Source organism: Sitophilus oryzae, unplaced genomic scaffold (genome assembly GCF_002938485.1).
Source record: "Sitophilus oryzae breed Bouriz unplaced genomic scaffold, Soryzae_2.0 scaffold_1614_pilon_pilon, whole genome shotgun sequence".
Classification (NCBI taxonomy): domain Eukaryota; kingdom Metazoa; phylum Arthropoda; class Insecta; order Coleoptera; family Curculionidae; genus Sitophilus; species Sitophilus oryzae.
Window position 1 is genome coordinate 800,035 of NW_022146297.1, and position 24,639 is coordinate 824,673.

Here is a 24,639-nt window from a genome sequence, read left to right on the forward strand (position 1 = left end):
TATCTATTATTTAAGTATACAGGGTCGCGGCACATCAAAGTTTAATTTTTTTTAAATGGAACCCCCTGTATATTATTGCATATTTTGGTTCTTCCTTTAATTCTAAGCAAAAATCTAAATACATACATCATCATCATCATCATCAACCAGCCTGAAGTGTCCACTGCTGGACGTAGGCCTCCCTCAAATCCTTCCACTCTTCTCGGTCCTGTGCCACTTGGATCCAGTTTCCCCTAAATCTCTTCAAGTCATCTGACCATCTTGTCGGAGGTCTGCCTCTGTTTCTGAGAGCATCTTGTCTTGGCCGCCATTCTAGTATTAGCTTGGTCCATCTATCATCCGTTCTTCTGGCAATATGCCCAGCCCAGTTCCATTTGAGTTTTTTAAGCAGATATATAGCATCTGTTATTCGTGTACGCTGTTTTATAACTGTACTGGGTATCTTGTCTCTTAGAGATACACCAAGCATTGCTCTTTCCATAGCTCGTTGGGCTACACGGATTTTTTCTATGGACTTTTTCGTCAGTGTAAGTGTCTCTACGCCATATGTAAGTACTGGCATAACGCACTGATGGAACACCTTCCTCTTTAAGCACATTGGTAGATCTGATTTTAACACATATCTTAGTTTGCCGAATGCTGCCCATGTTAGAATACATACAATGTTCCTTAAATCAACCGTTTCCGAGTTGTTGACTTTTGAAAATATCACTTAAATAATTTGATTTAATTAATTTCGATCTGTTCGGTTTAATTTAACGATGCCATTCTGCGGAAACTGCGATATTTAAAAATATTTGACATTAGTTTTCAAGTTAGCATTTATAGATGTATAAAATGAGATTATATCAAGTCTGGAAATTACAAAATTTTTGTTTAACATTTCAGAATAATGTTTTAATTTTTGTTTAACATTTCAGAATAATAACATCGTCATTCGGAAATGTTGAATTTAGGTACATAATCGTAATACACATAAACACAACAATTTCCGAATTACGAAGTTTTGATTTTGAAATGTTAAACAAAAATGTTGTCATTTTCAGACTTTATTCTCATATCTCTTCAGATATAATCTCATTTTATACATTTGTAAATGCTAACTTGAAAACTAATGTCAAATTAACCATCTTAACCATTTAACCGTCTCTTAAAGACGTTAAATGAAACCGAACACATCGAAACTAATTAAATCGAATTGTTTAAGTGATATTTTACCAACCCGGTAGAAAACCAAAACTTCACAAAAGTTCTATAACTAGACAGATTTATAACCAGTTCAAAAGATGCAGCAACTAGTACGTAAGGTAGATTTCTCCATCAAATTTTCCAACAATTAGTGGGATAGAAAATAATCTTCTTCTGTTAAGATATCTAAATATTTTGTAGATAACACTGTTACGGAAGAGAAATATATCTATGTATAGGTGTGTTACATAGGAGAATGCCGTCCAATAAGGGAAACATATTTATTAGGAGTAGTGGGCACTCACCTTTATTCTCGTTCTGGACATCTGAACTTTCGAACTTGTTGGTAATTCTTTTAAAAGAAAAACTGGATTTGCACAGTAAAAATAGCGCGCATTCGACCTAAACACTAGGCCTTGGATGCTAATCTCTCGACACTTGTCGGTGAGTATTCGTACCCACTAAGGTTTTTTGGGGTATTAAGAATGGGAGGAAGGAGGAAGGCATAGGATCCAACAAACATATATAATAAGAACATAGAATTAAGTGATTCAAACAAGTTCGTTTGGTTTGAAGTACATCCCTTTGTGCCTCTTAAGGAAATGATGGAGCTCTTTTGGTGCTGTCTGTAAAACTCTAACTCTCAAGTAAAAAATAATTTTTACTTGAAAGTAAGAGTTCACAATCCATCTTCCTTCAATTCAATTCGCTCATCTCAGCAAGAATCTCATCTTCTAAATCAGTGCAAACCTCGTAGACGTTTTTCAAGCTTGTGCAGTGTGCAGATACAAAAATAATATTTCAAATTGCTGCTCGGCTTACTAATTACTTAGTAATTTAAATTTCGAACTTGATTATCTAAAATTTAAAAGAAATGTCATGTGATTAATTTTATGTGAAAAAAATTCAGAAAATTTCAAAGTCAGTTATCGCGTTCTAGATATATCAACCTACTATAAAATACATAAAATATATTAGTTCTTAACTAAAAATTATTGCAAATCGCAGTTGCAATTTTGAATATGTAAGAATAATGAATTTAATGCCAAGCAATAAATTCCAACAAATATTTCGATAATAGATGCATTAAAATCTTTAGTTATTTCTAAATTGCATAATACCTATTAGAACCAGATCAACAGCCGTCGGTAGTACAGTCGAAGGATTTTAAATTCAATGTCAAAGACGATGATTACCTACCTCTCTCTTTTTCTATTTCCAATAAATATTACAAACAACATATGCAAATTTCCGTTTTTTTCATCTGTAATTTAATGACAGATAATTAGAATCTATAAGATAAAAAACAGATGCGAACGCAAAAGGCGCTAATAATCGTGGAAAATCGTAGATTTAATTATGATTCATATTTTTATTTCTAAGAATATGCGTGTAGTTTTATAATATGTTTGTAATTGTAAGTGCTTCGTAAATATATATATCGTAACAAGAACTATTATAAAAGAAGATCCTTCCAGCATTTCTCTTTAAGTTTGTTTTCGTCCATTGATGTCCAAAAGGTAATTTCGCATCTGTACCTTAAACACTAATGCCCACTTGCACCGTTTGTATAAACTTGTTTAGCCTTTAAACAAAGTTTATACAAACGGTGCAAGTGGGCATAAGACATTTACACGAACTAAGCAAGACTTTCTTTGCACGATGAGAGATAATCAACAGAGATAGAAGATTTGTGAGATGACATGACAATCACTTATGGGAAAGTATATTGAACTTTTTTTAACTGTCAATTTCAGAGCTTGCTTAATCATAAACCTTTTTTACTGTACACTATTAATCAGTCTTACATTATATTTAGGAACTTTATATGTTGAAGAAATATTAAAGGTTACAATTGGATATTTGGACATAGAATAAAAAATTATTCTAGTATACGTCTACTCAATGGTTTGAATTTAGAATCACAATAATATGTTTACAGATATTTCAATCATTAATAGATAACATGTTCCATAGACAGCATGGATCTTAAATAAGTGCAAATATTTTCAGGGCTGGAAAATTAGATCTCGATAAAAGAAACATATTTTCTCTTTACCGTTTTTCAAATAAGTCGAAAATTACCGAGACATTATACTATAAAAATTTAAAAAAAAATTGATTTTTCGCTTACGTTTTGAAAACTACTGGATCCTTACTGTGTTTTCTTTCTTGTAAATTTAATCTACTCGTTGCCATATTGTGAAGATATTATGTTTTTTAACAAAAAAATTAAAAAAATGCATTTTTCCGAGACGTTTGTTTTAAAGCAGCGTAGCTCCAAAACAAACAGATAATGCCGTGATTAAAAAAATAAAATGCTCAGAAAAGATGAGACTACAAAGTTATTTAGCAATAGCTACTACAGCTGCTGCACCCTACAGGGTGTTACAAAGTTCGGGCAAAAAACTTCGTCTTATTGTTGTGCTCTGTATATGTTCAAAATAAATTCTGAATAAAAATTTCTGACGTAGCATCCGTTAAGAAGGAATTAATTTACAATTTAAAAAAAAATCTTTGAAATTGGGACTAGTTTTTAGTAGCCGGTTTTTTTTTGCCGGTGAGTGTATATTAAAATTTTTAACATTTCGTTATCTTACTTATCTTACCCCCAATGACTAAAGAATCCAAGGACAAATAACACCCGAGAACAAACTGTGACGATGTCACCAAACAGTGCCGTGGCACATATTTTTCTTAACTTAGCTGTTTGAAGCAATATTTATATTTTTTGATAATTGTTTTGACTACGCCTATGGTGTATCATCCGAATTAATTACGAAAAGAACGTATTAAAATGTTAACAAAAGGTACAAAACTAGTATCGACGTATAGCACATATCAAGTACATATAGATGTTAATTGAAATTGAAGAATAATTATCGAATTCAATTAGAAAACGCTAAAAAGTTGGAGTGGACTATTTATTTACCTATGAAACGTAACTCCTGGCTCTTTCTTATCGCTGCTGCTTTTACACTTGAAAGCTGAACAACTAATCACCATTGTAATAAAGTTTATACAAAGTTTACTACACACAAACTATTAAAAATCGCTAAAATTGTCGCTGGTGACCAACTGATGACTCATTGTTTGCCACCAAAACAAAAAAAAGGTCACAAATTCTGCCGCAGCCCGTATAGGGGTGTTACATGTCCTTATATTCTTTAGTCATTGCTTACCCCACAAGGACTGCATAATAGCACAATAACCTCCTTAGTTGTACACAAAATACAGCACAATGCAGACACTTCAATTTAGGTTAGGTGAATAATAGATTTTTTTAATTATACCTATTTGATATTTATTTACCCACCGCCCATCACTGATTAATTGAAGCGACTCGGATTGCTTGGCAGTCCTGCATGCATGTCCAATAAAATGAATACAAGGGGATCAACCAGGAAAGCTTCCTTCGGCTTCCTTTTACCGCCTTCGATTTTACCCCGGAGAATTAGATGCTGAAAGTGACAGCATTCTCCACGTAGCATGTGTCCCAAATGGCCATCCAACTACCAAGATATAAGGTAAAAAATAAATATAAAATTGAGTGCGTGCTGCTATTTTTACGTTACACTTAACATACAATTTATTTAATTTTAAGTACGATTAAATAAAATCATTTCTAGCATGAAGACTAGAAGGATAGTCTTTATCTGCTATAAAATACCTAGTAAATATTTTTTTTTGTTGCTATGCCCACACTCCTTCAGAACTTACGAGCCGCCATTCCACAAAAATAATTTTGTAAAAAAGTTATTAAATTAAAATAAAATTACGTTAAGGATAACTGATTTCTTTTAATAAATTTCCCACAGGTACACATATTATTTCCCATGCAACAATTCAAATAAAACTAAATTGAATAAGCTTTTATTGCTTTGAGAACAAATTGAATGTTAATTACTTTTTGATAAACGAAAAAACAAGATTAAGTATATTTAAATGTAGATGCACGTAAGGCACTTAAATATCTCTAAGTTGCAATTTACTAAATAAAGAAACTAATTTAACTGTGTATTTATGATACTAATTGATAAGCACTCCAATATACAAGTAGATATATATAGACGGTGGTATAGGTATTTAAAATCTATATAGTTCATATCAAATAAACTTTAAGTCACGTGATTAAGTTTGACCAGCACAGCGTTACCCACTTTATTTTTAGGAAACAAAAATTATATGAATTATAAATATATAAATAGTTATTATTTACATCAACAAAACTCATCTTCTTAACAGCAGTTAAGGGGCCTAAAGAGCCATTACCACCGCTTTCTCGTTCAAAATATTTATATATTATAAGTTGGGATGAGTTTTTTACGGCTATTAAGCTATCTTGTACACTTTCGGGTATACTTCTCTTGTCGGGATGCGTCTCCAAAATCGTGTTTGGTGAGCATATAATCCGTTTTCTTGTCTAGCAGATGTGGACTCGTGTTCTCCATGATTTTGCCTATCATTGGCAATATCTTCGAGTGACCGTAGTTGATCTGGTTCCACAGATTAGATCCCCTTAATCTTAAGGCACCCTTAGCGGCCAGATCCTTCACGAGTCAATTGAGTGATTGGTTAAACTACAGCTGTGTACATTGTACATCCAGTGTATAATGTACGGTTGCAGACCAAACATTTTCTTACATGCATAGAATGCATTTGTTCCCTTTATCATCCTTTCCTCCGTGTTTCTTTTCCAGAAAAACTTCGAGTCCATAATTTGTTGATGCCCAAACCGTTTATTTTTGTCCATTCCGTTAGCTTCTTCAGAGCAGATTCCATGATGTCACTGATCGTCTGCAAGCCTTTGCCAACGATCAGTATTACCACGTCCTCTGCATGTGCCTTTCCTGATTCTCTTCTTTGTCAGAGAGGTCATATCGGGTTCATTACAATCAGCCACAGCAGTTGTGATAATACTCCTCCTTGTGGCCTGCCTGTTGTCACGCGCTTTTTGATTGAGCTGGTTTAGTTTCTCATCTCCGATGGGATAGTCCTGTTCTCTAGTGCATTTTTAACACACAGTCGCATTTTTAACACACACATTTTTAACACAACTAACTGCTCTACCTTTAGTTCCTTAGAGGGATATTTCAGTTGGACCTACGACTGAATGCCGAGCACTTTCGACTAGGTTGTGGTGCACAAAATTCAAATGAAACTATACCCATTTTATTTTTATTTGAAGAACAATTTGATTGTAGTTTTTTTAATATACAAAACTATACAATTTAGTAAGGCTCTGCGGATTGACAAGTACTTAATAATTTTCAATCATTTTAATAATCATTTTCAAAATCAACATCCGCTTCTTAAAATATTTTGAGCTATGTAACTAAAAGAAATAGTAATGTTAAACTAAAGCACGTGTATTTTACAGACTGTTTTACTACTTCATTGGCATGCTCATTGAAATTTCTTTCAAGTTCATCTAAAGCTAGTATTCATTAATTAAAAAAATCCGCACAACTATTACGTAAATCCGAAATAGTATTGAAGGTACTTTCAAGAACGTTCCGAGTGACCATAAATGCGTCACAGCCACACACACTTACAAAGATCGATGTGGCTGGCGTGATTTTCAAAATGAGAACACACCCACAGGCGCTGAACTGATTAGTTCCTTAAAGGTATTTACATGGTCGAGTGAATTGATAGTGGGTATATTAAAAATATGCCTACTATTAGTTCAACAATATATGAAGCATTAAAGAAGTTAGTACTTACTGTTCTCTACTGTTTTATAGTGGTTCTTATGGTCTGTTGAACGAGTTGGTAAAATTTCGACAGACGACATCCAAACCTATGCAACTGACGCAATTGCCACTGTGAAGTATCTTCTCGTTGGACAAACTGTACGTGTATACTGTCTGACAAGGAAACCAATATACAAATTATTATTCGATTGTTATTTGTCAAATTAATTTAAAAAGTCAGTTCAAAATATAGCTTGTTAAATCTCACATTCTCTAAAAAAACAATTGACTACCATTTCCGTTTCTTTTCGCAAAGGATCTTGAGACAAAATCTTTAGAGCATATCATGTAAAAAAAATTATTTATCTGATGCGTAGACAATTTTCTTTTGAACGGTATGCGAGTATATTATGTGTATTTCCAAAATTCTGTGTGTCATAATTTTTAAAGTATCCATACAACCACATCACATCATCCACTAAAACATGACTCAAGAATTATTTATAAACGTTTCTGAAATATGGATGTTTTACTATTGTGGTTTTTATCGATGCATTGATATTTGTCTAAAGATGTTTTACATCGATATTTTTTCAAGGAACAGTACCATTTATTTTAAACCTTCAGTATTTTTCAGTTCTTTTAGAGAAGTGTTTCCCAAACTTATATAAAGCACGGAACTATTTTGATAAAAAAATTTCGAAACCCCCCTATTTCAGTAATTTACGCTATATTAATATAATTACAGCCACGACAGGTAAAATTAAATTTATAAGAAAAATCGATTTATGGCCGACTTCTCTTGGAAAAAAGCAGCTTGATTCATTCCAAAGATGTATCCAATTACAGTGGTACAAATTTTGAACAAGTGTACATGCATGTTAGTTTGCTTAACTTTAATCAACAGCGTTATGCATGATTAATTCGACGAAGAAATTCAGAATAGTTACAGTTGCAGATAGATACTGAATCCGTTTTAACTCATATCCTTTCAAAATATCGAAATACCAATAAACATGAAAGAAAAATCAAGTGATATTGGAACTCAAGGAATATTGAAACACCATTTTTTCTCAGGGCCAGGACACACATTCTCAGAAGTTTGGACCAAAAAGATGCAGGATTAATAATGAAGCGTAATATGGTTGGTTCCATTTGTAACACGATATTTAATGAAACTAATGGCAAATCATATTAATTTTAAAACCACAAAGGAACTGCTCATGCTTAGCAGAAATAAAGTGTGGATTACAACAGGCCTCTTGACAACTGCTACCTGAACAAGCTTAACCTGTATCAATACCAAGGATGTCTTTGCTGCAGACTCAGCGATAAAGATCCTGAAACAGAGGAGCACATAATATGTCACTGTGAGGCTCTGGATCGCAAGCTACGCTTTTTTACTTGGGAAAGGAAGGCTAGAACCGGAAGAACTCTGCTCCCATTCTATCAAGGACCTGCACAAGTTGGCGCAGGGTACAAGGTATAAGGATAGGAGAATGAGTGCAGACATAGAAAGAAGCGGACGACCCCTTATTATTGAAAAAAAAATATTATTCACTCACAGGCACGAAAAACGGGGGCACCTTAAAATTTTTATGTATTTTAAGTGTAATATATTTTGTTCTGGTGGGCCGACTTTGATGATTTTTTAAGCAATTTGTAGCTAAATTATTTGACTTTTTAGTATGTCGTTCTAAATTAAAAAAGAAAGTTCCAAAAAAACAAAATGTGGATATTTTGGTAAAAGTTTGGTTTGGTTTGAAAAAAATAGAAAAGTTATAGGGGTGAGCCCCCTTTGAGACGCACCCGGTATATTATGTATCTTTATCTCCCAACTATTAAAAAAAATCAGGCCCCCGTATAAGAGTTTAATTAGAAAATACTCTATCTACACAGCAGTGACCCAGTAAAAAAATCAGTACTGTCAACGTTTTAAACTCCTATTTACAGAAATATAAAACACTAGCGTGTACCCGCGACTTCGCGTCGAATTAATCATTTGTATTGATGATGATAAAGCAAAGCAAGGATTTCCCTTAACATACAAACTGGATAAATTTTTCTCACATTTATGTAAGCATGAGAAAAAACAATCGAGTAACCCCTCCTTATCGAACATCTACACCCCACAGTCAATCCGTTTGCCAAAAATCAGCTTTAAACGTCAAACAGTTTAAGCAGAATCGTGATTATTCAATGGTCATATTTTATGAAACAGTGTTTAAGTAACCGGTTTTTAAATAAAAAATACTCTAATATTTGAGGGGTGATTTCACCCCCTTAGAATTAGAATTTCGAAAAATCCCTTCTTATATAACCTCTACACCCTAAAGTCAATCCGTTTTCCAAAAATCAGCTTTTTACGTCAAGCGCTTTAAGCAGGATCGTGATTAATCAATGATCAGATTTTTCGAAACACTCTGTATACATTTTTAAAAAATCTTAAAGTATTACAGTTGAGGGTTGGAACCTTTGGTGTTACACAGCAAAATAAAAACACTAAATCACCACAATACACCAAAACACTTTTACTTTTACACTGGACGCGCGTTTCGCTAACCATGTTAGCATCATCAGCAGATGATTATAAACTGAAGTAAACTGAGTAAACTGAGTTTATAATCATCTGCTGATGATGCTAACATGGTTAGCGAAACGCGCGTCCAGTGTAAAAGTAAAAGTGTTTTGGTGTATTGTGGTGATTTAGTGTTTTTATTTTGATCTTAAAGTATGTAAAAAAACAAAATAAAATATACGTGTTTAAGCGTTTTTTGGAAACTTGGACGTTTTTTAAATAAAAAATATTGTAATATTAAATATTACAATATTCTGAAACCAAAATTTGAGGGGTTGGAACTGAAATTACGAAAAATCCTTTCTTATCGAACCTCTACACCCTATAATCTACCTGTATGCCAAAATTGAGCTTCTTACGATGAGTGGTTTGAGCAGGATCGTGATTAATCAGTGGGTCAGTCACTTAAGGATTTTATATATTAGTATAGATAACATGACATCACACTCTGGTGATATGACATTACGCTCCGGTAATTGGACAAATTGATATTGAGAAAATGTACGTTGTAATTGTAATCTGATGTTACTAATTAACTTTGTAAATAACTTTTCAAATTAAAAAGATTTATCTAAAAAATATTTTGAACTACCTATTACTTCTACTGAATTTATAAGAAAAGATTACAGCGGATATAAAAACAGATTTTTTTTAAGCTGTGTAATAAAGTGTTAATGAAATCAGATAAAAAGAAATTACGACCACAAAAACAAGGCATCATTATAGTAGAAGGAAACTCTTTACTATGTTATGTTTTTCAATAAATTGGTTCATGGTTTTGGCCAAGTTAAGCGTTGTAAAAGTGGACAAATTAAAGATAGTGTTAACATAATAGAGACACCTTAATAAAAGCAATTTGTCTTTCATTAACTAAAATAATTAATCGTTTAAAATAATACAGTTTGGCATAAATGGAGCAAAACATTATTAATTATTCTTGTTGCTTTTCATGAAGCTAAAATCAAATTAAAAGTATATAAAATAAATTAAACTAAAAAAGGTATAACAATAATTTGTTGCACCTTATATTATAATATTAATTTCTAATCAAATAATTGTTACTTTATATTGTTAATGTTTTCATCTGTCGGCCAAATTATACTTTATTATTTGGAAAAGTCCTGTATATTACTATTATGCAATATACATGTTCTGTGCTACCAAGACAGTTGGTACTTCGACTGCATGTCTTTTAGATCGAATTTTTAGAGTCAAATTTGAATTAACATATTTTACTGTCATATTCGTTTGCCTAATAGCGCTTATGAAGGCGTATTGATTTTTTTTAAGTCATTGCACATTTTTGTTTCAATACTTAATGTTGGTTTTAAGCGTCTGATAGTATCTAAAATTGACAAATGTAATAAATTAGTCTCAGGTACAGCATGTTAACTTCTAGTTTTTATTTAGAATATGAGTAATATTATTCTTTGCATCCGGACTAGTAAGTACCATTATGGTCCATTTATGTTCGTAACAGCTGCTAAGAAATGCATGTTGATTGGAATTCTCGGTAAAAAAATATAAAGACACATTACTTTCTCGTTGTTTATTGATTAGATACACAGAGTGTTCTATAAACAAAATAGCAAAAGGCGCATTCTGAATTGACCTTAGTGAAATCAATAAATATTCCCAAAAATATGGCTAGGGCAACTATTAGAGATAATGGTATACTTTGTGCTTAAGTTAATTTATTAAATCTTAATTAATAAGTAGCCGCTGTTTGTTTTACCTAATGGGTAAGATAATTTTAATGTCCACTTTCTTCCTTCTCTTTTTGCATATACAGGGTGTCAATGTAATGACACGTGTAAAAAAATTAGTAGGTATGATTTCTTTGAAACTAAAGGTTTTGCGTATACAGTTTAGCCAAAAACTGACTCAGTACTTCTACGAAAAAAATATATCATAGCCTATATCGCTGGAAAGCTTAAAATGGCGCTCTTTTATAAAGGCATGGCCAACTATGGTTTCCATTCAGAGATATGGAAGTGGGAGAATGAGCTTCGACGAGTGCGCATCCAAATTTTTGTCGACGGCAAGATGGCAGACATCTTCCAGGTCTCGCTGTCACTTCCCCTCTTTAATTGACATCTGTTTGTTTTGTTTTTTTTTTTCGTTTGTGTTGTTATCTAGTTAAAATTTATTATCATCTCAATTATTCTAAACACTAATTCAAAAAGGCTTGTTGTCGTGCTTGTTGTATATTGTCATAGTCATTCTAAGAAAGCTAATACGCGGAAAAAATGATTAGTTTTCATGTGTAAGTTTATACAACATAATCGTGTTTACAGATGATCCAAAACTGTTTATTTTTAGTTTTCCTAAAGGCCATTTGTAAAAATCGTGATTGTAATTGGGAATGGTCAAAAATAAGTGTATGATGAGGCCATTTAAAGAGGATGTTTTTATTACGTGTGGAGGAAGATGATACTTGGAATCAATGTTTGTGCTTCTGTAAAACAGTGCACTCTTATAGTGTCCATGAAAGCACAAGTTCAAGTGTACCAGAAATATGTCAAATAAGATTGGTTCTTACTTGACAAGAAGATTATTTGGAGGAAAAGAAAACAAGATAGGGTATTTTAATCGAACAGCGAAAATTTAACATTTTTATTGTAAATTTTGTTGTAGGCAGTTGTAGTTTTGTGCTAAATATTTCTAACATTAGCAGCAACAGTGTTCAGAGTGTCAAGAGGAGGAGAATTCAGTTAATTAGATTTATGCACAGTTACAGGTATAAAGGCTTTTTCAAACATAGTATCGAGTTCTATAGTCAACATTTTTAGTATTCCTACAACTGTAAAAACAAGGAACATTGGACTGAAAAAAATGGCAAGATTTATATAGGAAGAAGGGTATTATGCCAATAAGAAAATTAAATCTGTAGGCAGAAGTTTCTTATTTAAAAACTGTTATGGGGCATATATTAATTTGTATCTGTGCCACAAATCACTGAGAAAAATCATATAATATTCATAATTGTTAACGAGATGATATTTAAAGAGTGTTAAAAATGAGACTATTAGTCATGAAGCTTACAGTGTTACTTTGTTTCAATATTACACTTTTATTCTTGTAAAATCTATGATGAAGTTCAAAAGCATTTTGCAATGGCCTTAAATTGTGAGTTGTGAGCCAGGATTTATAGTAAAGGTATTTGATGCAATGAAACTTAATCGGTACCTTCCAGTATGTATTTTAGTAAGGGGATTGTCAATCCCATGTTTTTAAATAGATAAAATACAGGCCAAAGTTGACAATATTACAGTTGAGAAGAAACTATTTTATCTTAAAAAAAAATTTCTTAAAATTCTGAGATCATATAATCTAATTTTCTTAATAATAAATTAGGTATATGTACATACAGAATTTTGTTATGGACAAATAAGGATCGACAAGCTTCTTTTGTGCAAAAAATAAATGATTTTTTCTAGTATTACGACAAACCATAATGTGTTTTACAAACTTACCGGTAACAGTTTTTGTTTATAATAAAATATTTAGGAATAATTTGGGTTGTTTATCAATATATTAATGACTTGAATTTTGACAAATCGAATTTGTATCAAAATAATTTTACGAAATATAAAATTGATGTTCTATTACAAGATTGAGTTTTTATTGTCGACAAAAACCAGGATAAATACTAATAATAATACCCTTAATAAAATCAATGATGTTTATGTATTATGAAAATATTTGTTAGAGGACATGTTATGTAACAGTTTTTGAAACATAATTTGAAGGGACGAATAAAAAAAATAAAACAAAAACATATTTTTTCTAGGTTTATATTAAAAATACAAGGTAGATAATCATCAAAAATAATTATGAACCAAATGTTTTTTATGAATATACAACTTGAACAAAAAGTTGTTTAGAACAATTTTTACCAAATTTGCAAAAATTTTAAATTGAAACGCGTAATTCAGTACAAGTAAACATGAAATATTGTAAATACTTATTTAATATCATTTCGAGTGTTTTACGACGAAAAGGTCATCTGTCCGTAGCGTCTTTTGTCAGAATATTCGTATATTTAGTGTATTATATACCAATATTGTACGCAGTTTTGAAACTGACAATTAAATAAATCATATTAATGTTAACTAACCATAATAAATGAAATTTCACTAAATTTAAATTGCCCCCCGTATGGTTGAAAACAGCAAATTGATATTTGATTACTTATAGATTACCACCTATATACAAAATGACACAAAGACCTGGAATATGGCGCCCAACTTGATTAGACCTTCTGCGCATGTTGACGCTCATTCTCTATCCCTTCTATTTCTCTGTTTCCATTTCAAAAAACATATGTTTGTGTCATATGTCAAAAATGACAAGCTTTGGAAAAAAACACAGAGAACACAATCTCATGAAGGATGTGATTATCGAACTTTTATCTGAAAACTTTTTGCCTAAAATAGAATATAATGGAATTAGGAAGCATCTTTAAAATAGCCGAAATTTGTTTTTTTTCGAAATATCTAGCCGTAAACTGTTTCAAAAATTCCAAACGCGCATATATTTTTTGACCTTACAAAACTGCAATTCTTTTCCCATTTAACCGAATCTCTAGCTCCAGTAGTTTCCTAGATACCCATAGAGAACATCGTAGAAAACTCACCCTGTATAATATATGCAAAAATGTCAAAAAAAATTCTCAGTGTTAATTCAACTTTAGTGACAAATGCGTTGTCAAGGAGGGAGCAGGAAGTGTCACTTGCCTCCCTCTAGAGACTCAAGGATCGTTTTATTATCAAAAACTGCCAAAGGCCAAGTTTTCAAGAAATTTAAAAAAAATTCCCAAATATTTTGTTTTACTGAACTTACTTATATTCTCTGCGCTCTGTTTGTTTATTGATTTTGCCATAGTTTGTATCTGTTGTGTTTGTGTATCTCTCCCGAAAAAAAATGTTTAGTTATACAGGGTGCTACAAATTCGAGGTACGAGCATTGGTCTCTTGGAAACCGTAATATATACGAAAATGGTTAAATTGGGACAAAGTTGCACCTTGGGATGTTTGCCAACATGATATCAAAAAAGTTTAAAAAATTTCAAGGATTGCCGAGTTTTTTTGAAAAACGGATTTTTTTGAAAATCAATTTATTTTTTCCTGACGTTATTTTCTAGAAAATTAAAAAACTAAACTCTAACAGTATTTTTAGATTTTTAAATTAGTTGATAATTTGTTAGATACAGAGGCCAACTTATTTTTTTTTAAATACGGCCACTGCATTTTTTATTTCAGATTTTGAAAGAACTCTGTCTCCTGAGTACAATGATATGCAACACTTAATATTTTTTTGTGTTTTGGACATTTGAACACAATTTATTTAAACTAATTTCAGGTCCGGTTTTTTTTTAATAAAAAATAATTAATTTTTTAATCAATTTACAATATTGATTAAAAATTTTTAAAATATTGAATAAGGAAAATCAAACGCAACAAAATAATAAAAAATAATTATAAAGTAAATAATATAAATATGATATATGATATATGTATAAACAATAAAGTTATTTCTCCGGAAGATGGATTTGAAATAGAAGAGCAGTATAATGGCGAGGTTCCTGGATCTGTCGCCAAAGAGCGAGGAGGGGGGAATTTCTTAACTTCATTTGTAAAAGTGAAATCAATACATTTCAACATTTACAATAAAGAGTACAAAATGCATTCGGAAGCATAGAAGAAGATATGTTCAAAGAGCTATAAATAAGATTGAACGAAAAATAAATTAATTTGTGCATTAGGAAGGATGGTAACCCTTTCGAACATGTAGAGCATTAGAAATTAGTTTGTAAAAGTTGATTTTTTATAATTACTACGATTAATATTATGCATATTATTAGATTAGATTAGACATTGAAATTTCAAATTCACAATAAAAAGAGTTAATAAGTATATCTTTAAATTGCTAACCTAGACATTATTTATTTGAATCTTTCAAATGGCTCGATTTTTCTTATTCAATTATAGTTTTAATTTATAGTTAATTAGCGCTGATCAATATTGTTGCGATGAATATAGCCAGATTAAAAATTTAAAACACAAGAGTCGGACTTAAAATTATTTTAAATAGTAATTAAATAGTTTTTTTACTGTTAAGGTACCCAAAATAAAAAAAAATATCAAATGTGGCATATCATTGTACTCAGGAGACCGAGTTCTTTCAAAACCTGAAATAAAAAATGCAGGTCCGTATTTAAAAAAATTAAGTTGGCCTCTGTATTTCACAAATTATCAGCTAATTTGAAAATCTAAATATACTATCAGATAGCCCTAATAAAGTGGCTGTTAGAATGTGCAATTAGTTTTTTGAATTTTTAAAAAGTAACGACAGGAAAAAATAAAATTGATTTTCAAAAAAATCCGTTTTTTCCAAAAAACTCAACAATCCTTGAAATTTTTAAAACTTTTTTGATGGCATCTTGGTGAACATCCCAAGGAGCAACTTTGCCCCAATTTAACCATCTTCGTATCCATTACGGTTTTCGAGATACCGCAATGCTTGTACGTCGAATTTGTAGCACCTTGTATAGTCTTTAATTTCGTATTCTAATGACTCAAATATAGAGTACCTAGCTACAAAAGTAGACTAATTGTGATTTTACAGGATTTTTTTTATATTTTGCCAAAGATAAAGAATTTATTCGATTGCTCTTTGATTTTGGTATTTGATTATTTCTGTCACTAAGAAGAAAATGTATCTTAGAGTAGAGCCGTAGAGCATTTCATTCCTTTTTCATTCTAACTGACTTCTAAATTCTAGCTAAACGATAAACTATCAATCCGTATTTGCACAAACTAACTTATATAAATTTGTCTGTCATATTTGTAACCAGCGCATTCGCCATTAAATTGAAAAGATATGAAAAATCTTCCTTGGCCATTTTGTGTGGAAAGTACTGTATTTTAAGGTAATTTCACAGATAACATGTAATATCAAAATTTTCGTTAATAATTAATTACTTAAAAATAAAATCAATTTTTTTACAATTAAAAATATATTTACACGTAAAAACAGAGATAGCAAAATAATATTTTTGATACACCTACAATATGTTCCCGGATTGTCTTTAAAAGAGGAAATTTTTTTTATTATTGACATTTTGAGAAAAATGTATACTTTATAAAAAAATTTTGCTTGTTCTAAAATGGTTAATCCTTTTTATTTTTTTTCCAAATTTCTATACCGTTTTAGAGAAAATTAAGAAAAAAACATGAAAATATGGCTGAATTTTTTCCTAAAAATCAAAAGACGTTTCTATGCTAATATCAATTCGATTTCATTCTTTTATACATGGTTATTATTAATTTTGATCAACGTCATATTCTATGCTGTTTATTTTCCGATAACTATCATCACCCTTTCCGTAGCATTGATAAATTTTCTGCTTCTTTAGCGTTTTAAAATAATAAAAAATATTACGTTAATTAATTTCTATGGCTAACAATCTATCAAAGAATGAAAACCTTTGATGAAAACGAAGTTATATTATCATAGAAACGAGTTTTGATTTTTAGGACTTTGACGAAAAAATTTAACCATGTTTTTCTCTTTTTTTCTAAAATGGTATGTAAATTTAGAAAATTATAAACGGAATTAAACATTTCAGAACAAGCCAAAATTTTTATGAAAAACTAATTGAAGCCTGGCGCATCCGCCACCACATCAGGAAAAAATACTTTTTATTTTATTTTTTAATTAAATGAAAAACAAAAAATCCGGCGAGGACAGTTTTTAGAAGAGCCAATTAGCTATATTTTAGTAAAAAAAGCAACTTTCTAGAGCAAGTGGTTACTTCAGTAGAGACGACACAGATAAACATTAGCATTTTATATAATATGTAGATGCCTTTTTCTGAAAATGTCAATAAGAAAAAAGTATTTCCTCTTGTAAAGACAATTCGGGACATACTGTTATAATGAATAATGCTCGTTTAAGAATTACACTTTAATTGACAATAGTAAATTGAATTAACTATTTAACTTACAATAAATAGCTAAATCTACTTTAAATATGTAGCGCATTATAGTTAGGTGTAGAGTAGCTTAAGCTAAACCTCGCAATAAAAAAGCATGCCAAACCATAGTGTAATGTAATGTTTAACTCGATTACTAACAAAGACAAGTTTATTATCATTATTAAACGCGTAGAAAATATGCTCTAGGTGAATATCTTTGTGTTAAGCAATTTTGTGTTATTAAAAAATCAAAAATATTAAAATGTATAAAAATTACAATTTTAGTATATTCTTGACAATAAAACGAATGGGCTTTTTTCAAATAGAATTTTTTTCTATTTTATTTAAATTCATATTTTTATTAGGTATTTTTAAAGATATTTAAACTTGAGTTGAAATATCTTTGGGTATTTTATTTTTGGACAAGATATTGGGTTATCTCATAACCTAAAAAACAACATTAATGAGTACTAAAATAGCGCTATGACGTCGTTCATTAGTAATACAAGGTTAGTACCAACAGACTTTTGGAGAAACGACAGGACTTAGAGGCCAAGATAACTATCTTTTTTAATCCCAGTGATAATAAAAGCAAGAGACGAATTTTTTAGTTCTTTTCTTCTCCTTTAGAGAATTCTTTATATGGGGTGAATCAATCAGTAATAACACTATATATAATAACTTCGTTTTTTGACAAATGATTCTATTTTTTATGAACAATAATTGTATACCGGGTGCGTCTCAAAAGTGGCTCAATCCTATAACTTTTTTGTTCTTTCAGATAAAAAAAACTAGATTTGGTTTATTTGATTTTTAAAAGACACCCTACTACATATATTGTAATAATTGTAACATGTGGTTCCGACAATTAACCGTGATCCATGATTAACGACAATTTGACTCGAAATACCAAGTGTGTGGTACCAAATTATTGGTAAAAAAATGTTTTTTTTTCAAATATGCTAATGAACCAGCCTAGTTTCATTTGAAAAAAATTGAGATATGATTAAAAATACGATTCGGACATATTTAATTAACTGGCCTGGACATATTTTAACTGGCCAGGACATGACACGAAAAACATTAGGCGATCAAATATATTTTTCCAAGGCTTCTTAATTAAAAATTAGTTTATAACACAGCCTTGGCACTCTAGATTGAAATTTAAAATACGATTTTTTAAAAGCAAAAATGTCAAAAGTTGACATAAGATATGTCATTCTATTCAGAGTGTAATATGTGTAAATATATACCGAGGGTGACATTTAAAAATCAAAAGTTGTAGTCATTTCCGGTGAAACAGGAAGTGACCAAAAACAGTTAATAATAATAAGTTAGTAATTTATATAATATACGAACATAACAAATCTCGTTTTTTTATCTGAATAAATAAAAAAGTTATAGGGGTGAAAATTTTTTGAGACGCACCCGTATAATAATTGTTTAAGTTTTTCATAGGTGCTATAATATTTAAGGTAAAATGTTGCTTCACTTGCATCACCCGGCGAGCCGTTATCTGCCGTTACCTGTGCCGTTACTGTCCTCAAGATTTTTCATCACTTATAGCGTCAGCTATATTTTCTGTGCTTATAGTGAAAAATGCACCATTGAATGCAAATTTAATTGATACCACCTTATGCTTCGAGAGTTTCCCTTAGAAGTTGTTTTTACCTATTATTGCTCTCATAAAGTTTTTCAGGATACTTTGTAGTCTGTCCGAAAGGCAGTGGACTTTTTCTCTCCCATTTTAGTCTAAATAATGTATCTATAACCGGATTCTTCCTTTTAGAACCTTCTTTTATAAGGTGACATACCTTTCGGATAAAACAATGCTTTTTTTCTGGATTGGGCTATCACAATTGGTGCATGGCGAGGGTTTTACCCGGTTTGACTAAAACCAATGAAGAATGAGTTTTAGTGGAAGTATTTTAAGTTAACGTCTCCTTTTTGCTGCTATGGTTGATCTGGACGAGGCCTACTTTCTTAACGTGGAATCTGAATCGCGGTCCTCGACCATAACCAATGGCCTAGCGACTTCCCAACTAGCGTTTATAGTGGCAGATACGCGTAACTGCTACTATCAAAGCCACTACAAAGTGGGCGGTGACCATCGGCGGCTACGTCGTAGGTCGTAGCTGCTAAGTAACTGCGACCAAAATGGGGAAAGATTTTGGGTAGTGTCTTGGGTAGTTTTTGCCACTAAAAAAGTTACTATGACGTGTTACTATAAATTAGCCTACTGGTGAATGCGACTTATATGTTACGAAGCTGCCTAGTCGGGGGTTCGTGGCAACCAAGTGTTATCCACCAACATGTGGAACTTTCGTTAAGCTTTATTCGCAGCGACCTCTTTATGCAATTTCACATTTCATAAGAATAAATGTCATGATAGAAAATAATTATGGAAGCCACATTATTATTTTTTCGTTATTTACCGTGCGATTTTAACGCCTTTTTTAGGTAAATTTCAGAACGCAATCGACTTTACTGAATAAAATAGTGGGTTTATGAAAAAATTTTCGAGCGTCTCTCAAAATATTTCAAATTATTATATTATTTGCAGTAGAAACTCATGTAGTAATTAAAAAATAATAATAATTTGCTTGAAACTGGGGTCAAACTTTAAAATATTAGTCCACCGTCAGAAATAACAAAATAACGAAGGAAAAATGCTATCTAGGTATATTTAGCTTGAAAACGCATAATGTTCGAGCCATTTGGCTGTTCGTCTAAAAAGTCATGAAAAAAATATGGCCGTGTTAGATATTAGATTATATTATTAATAATCTGTCAATTTATGAAATAATTATTATGTTTATGTAAAGAGTGACAAGGCTCGTGGTTATCGTACCGCAGGTGCCCTCTTACTGCCTGAGGGTTGCGCTAGACCACCACTTGGACTTGTATACACACATAACATACTTAAGAGATATGGCCCTATTCATTGGCGTGCCGCTAACAGGCCGTTTAATCCGAAAAATACTTTATAGTTCCATATGCTTCCACCTACAAAATACCGGGAACAATAACATATTAGGCCAACCCTACCCGTTTGGACCTTGAAAATCTTCGGATTAATAAAGTGACAATTGTAGCTACCCAAAGGCGACTTTTTAGAAACAATATTTTTTTTGGAACCACATGATCAACGATTCTTTAGAACCACAAGGTGATTTTTTCCAAGAAAGTTTCCTGCGCCACCAAATTGCCACTTAATTGGAGCGTTGCTACACCGATCGCGGTGGTGGCGACTATATATTACATTGGTGACCACTATAATAACGTTCCGCCCTGTCTTTTAAAGTTCCCATTTGGCGACGCGACGACGCGAATATGCCAATTCAATACAGAATAAGACGGCATTAAATTCTTCGTTAGAAAGTACTAGCATATCTAAATTTCTTTTTATTCGCCTTAGGCATATTACAAAATTTTAATAAAGCTTAAAAGCAAGTAAAAGAAAACACTGAAACAGAGCAGCACACGCTGCAATCTGAGACAATTACATTTATTAGGGTATATTAAGTTATAGTCACTATAAAGTAGCTGGTTTTGATCCCCGTGACTTTTTAGTGGCAATGGATGAGCGACGATTACTTTATAGTGACCTAGGAAGGTAGTAGTAACTATTTTGCTACTTTCAATGCTACTATAAATTAGAAGTAATTAGGTGTCGTGGCCGCGACTACCTCGTAACTTAAAAACTTAAATTGTTACTATAAAGTAATAAAATTTAATGGAGGCATTATGGTACTTGTTAGTAACCCCTACTTTGAAAAATTACTATAAAGTTTTTTGTCTTTTATGGTGTCATATTCGAAGATTCGGGTAGTTCCAGCCACTTCTTTAAATTACATGTTTGCGACTTGCAATCGGGGTGTTTATTTTCCACTTTTGTGGTAGGTGAGCACTAACAGGTGCTAACAGGTCACTCTCGAAATATACTTCAAAGTGACTATTTCTTATAGAGTGACATTTTAAGTGGCAGAGTGGGCCTAAAAACTATACTTTAGGGGCAGTGACATTTTAAAAAGGACTGGGAACTATATTTGCTAGTTGGGTTGGTGAGTATCTAAATCGACTCTTACCCACGAGATATCCGATCTCATCCGATCTCGAACCGGAGTGAATGAGCAGTGTTTGTCAATAGATTTTACACTCTTGCCATGGAACAACTGCACGACACTGAGTTTCCTGACGATCACCTGTCCATGTATCTCTCTGTAACAAAACTATATTTTGGCTGTAAATTCTGTGTTTATTACGAGAACAAAACTTCCAATACTATTGTTGGGTACTATAATAATTTATTTAATTTATAAAATTGGTCAACCAGAGTTATTTAAACCTGGCATAAAGTTATTATTTTCTATACCTATGAAGTTCTGATTGGTATCTCGTCTCTCCTAATCAAACTATTATAAAAGTATCCATATTGTGACAATGGAATGTGTCTCTTTATGATTTACTCTTTAGGACATAAACAGTTCACAGCAAGTATGCGCATTTGCCCAATAAATGAGTCATTCTTACAGTTGATGTTCTACTGACTTATAGCCTGTTAATTTTGAAAAACTCCTCATCGTGTGGCCTTAAAATACCTTATTGCATAACGCACAACAAACCTTAACATAGTTTAGTCTATTTGAGCCACTGCGTACCAAGAGTGATATAAATATTCCGCCAACATTACGCTGCAAAACATTAGCTGCGGTACTTTGGTTTTTGGGCGCGCCCGTTCTAGATACCATTCGAAGCAGGCAGTACCGGATTACCTCCATCGTCATCGCGCCGGGTTCCGGTAGTGACCTTAGAGCAGGTTAGTCCACCCGAACTGTTACCGTGAAACGACAGCCAGAAGACAGACCATCTCGTGTCCGTTTCCGGTTGCCCCGGAGCGATTAGAATGGTGGAGAGTACTGGTCCACGTAATTTTTAGCATTGACTAAATATTTGCCAATATATTATTGGTCAATATTATAATAGCGTCAAAGAAGAATTTCAATAATTTAGTGGTTTATTCTATTTCTAATATATATTCCATTGTAGTAGACAGCAAACTGCCGGAAAGAGGAATTGACATTAGATACAAAACATAAAAAGACTCAGGGCAAAAAAATATATAAAATTCATCCCAAAACTTCAATACTCTGATGACTGCGTTCTAGTTGCAAACACGTTAAATCAATTACAAGAAATGTTGAACACATATACTTGGGCATACGAGGCTTTAGGCTTTAAGCTGAACATCGATAAATCTAAAATCTTGTGCACTCCCCAATTACAACAATATGCTATAAAAATCGGAGAAGAACTATTGAAATACGTAGCGAAATTCAATTGTCTCGGCAGTTTGATTCCGGAAAAGTTCAATATCGACTCTGAAATTCAGCAAAGAATTAGCAGCGCCTCAAGAGCATTCTGGAAATTAAAAGACTTTCTACAATCATGATTTGAGCACAAAAATTAAACTTGCAGCGTACCGAGCAATGATAATTCCCACTATGTTATATATATATATATATATATATATATATATATATATATATATATATATATATATATATATATATATATATTATATACATTACCACAACGTTATATTATTTATATTATTACCACCATATTATATAATTATATAATCATAAGCATTTTAAGAAGCTTGAGGTTAGTGGGCCATTTATGTACCTATAGGTAAAACTCTTGCACAAAAAATCTATGTAGCATCTACATCTACATTACAACTACAGGAAGTCTAAACCGCCAACTACAGGAAGAAGTAAAAGAGCAGCAGTGTAAACTTTGTGTTGCATTCATCGACCTAACAAAAGCCTTTGACTCTGTGAATAAAGATGCACTTTGGGCAATTATGAAAAAGTTCGGGGTACCCAACAAATTTCTTAAAGTATGTAAAAGCCTCTATGACAACAACAAGTCAAGGGTGTCACATCATGGATCACTGAGCGATCCCGTCTTATCAAATACAGGAGTTAGGCAGGAATGTGTCTTAGCGCCTCTCCTATTCAACATATTCATGGCAGCGCTCTCCATTATAGTGGACAGCAAACTGCAGGAAAGAGGATTGGGCATTAGATACAGATACGACGGCGGTCTGTTCAACATAAAAAGACTCAGGGCAAAAACATGTACAAAATTCATCACAGAACTTTAATACACTGATGACTGCGTTTTACTTGCAAACACGTTACAGCTATTACAAAAAATGCTGAACACATATACTTGGGCATACGAGACTTTGGGCCTTAAGGTGAACATCGATAAATCTAAAATCATGTGCACTCACCCCGAAAATCACAACAATGCTATAAAAATCGGAGAAGAACTATTGAAATATGTAGCTGAATATGTATATGAAATTCATTTCGTTTTTCAATTCGTTCTATTAGCAAAATACTCCAGGCGAAAGACAAGCCAAAATATTATAAAACCTTAGATAATATAAAACCTTGGAAGTTTCACAGTTAAAACGGAAACCCCTCAACGGAATAAATCTTTCATATCACACAGAAAAAAGAACTAAGAGATTTACGAGAGACGTTTAAAAAATACTGTGTAAATAACACCTTCGTGTGAGTATGCTGCACCAATAATGCAAGAAGCTTCTACAACATAAATGGCTAACTTAATCGTCACTAAAATGAAACAGTTGTTTAGAAGGATATAATTGTTTTAAGAAGCATGATGTTACTGGATCATTTACCTACCTATAGTGAAACTCTTTCACAAAAAAATCTAAACAGCTTGAATTGAAAATCACTCAATTTAATATCCACGTCTACATTAAAAGTTATTTTACTGTTAGCGGTATTTTTCTAGTGCAAGTTCATCCAGCTCACACCTGATAGTCGGTGATATAGAAACTTTGCTTACATCTAGCTCCGAGTTTTTTAAATATTTCTTTCAGGATATTTTTGAAATATTTTAAATTCTGATATCCGACCAATCATCATAATAATCATTATCATTTTCAGCTTATTCAACCATTTCCAATGAGGAAGATGCATATATTTTATTTTTCGCCAGAAACTGTTCAGTTTACTAGAATAAATATGTGTAAATGCAAAAAAAACTTTTTTCTTGAAAGCAGTACCACAATTTTATAAAACGGGCCATTAAAATACTATGGATAACGCAAACGACGCCTCGCGAATTGAAACGATATTCTATTGGTCTGA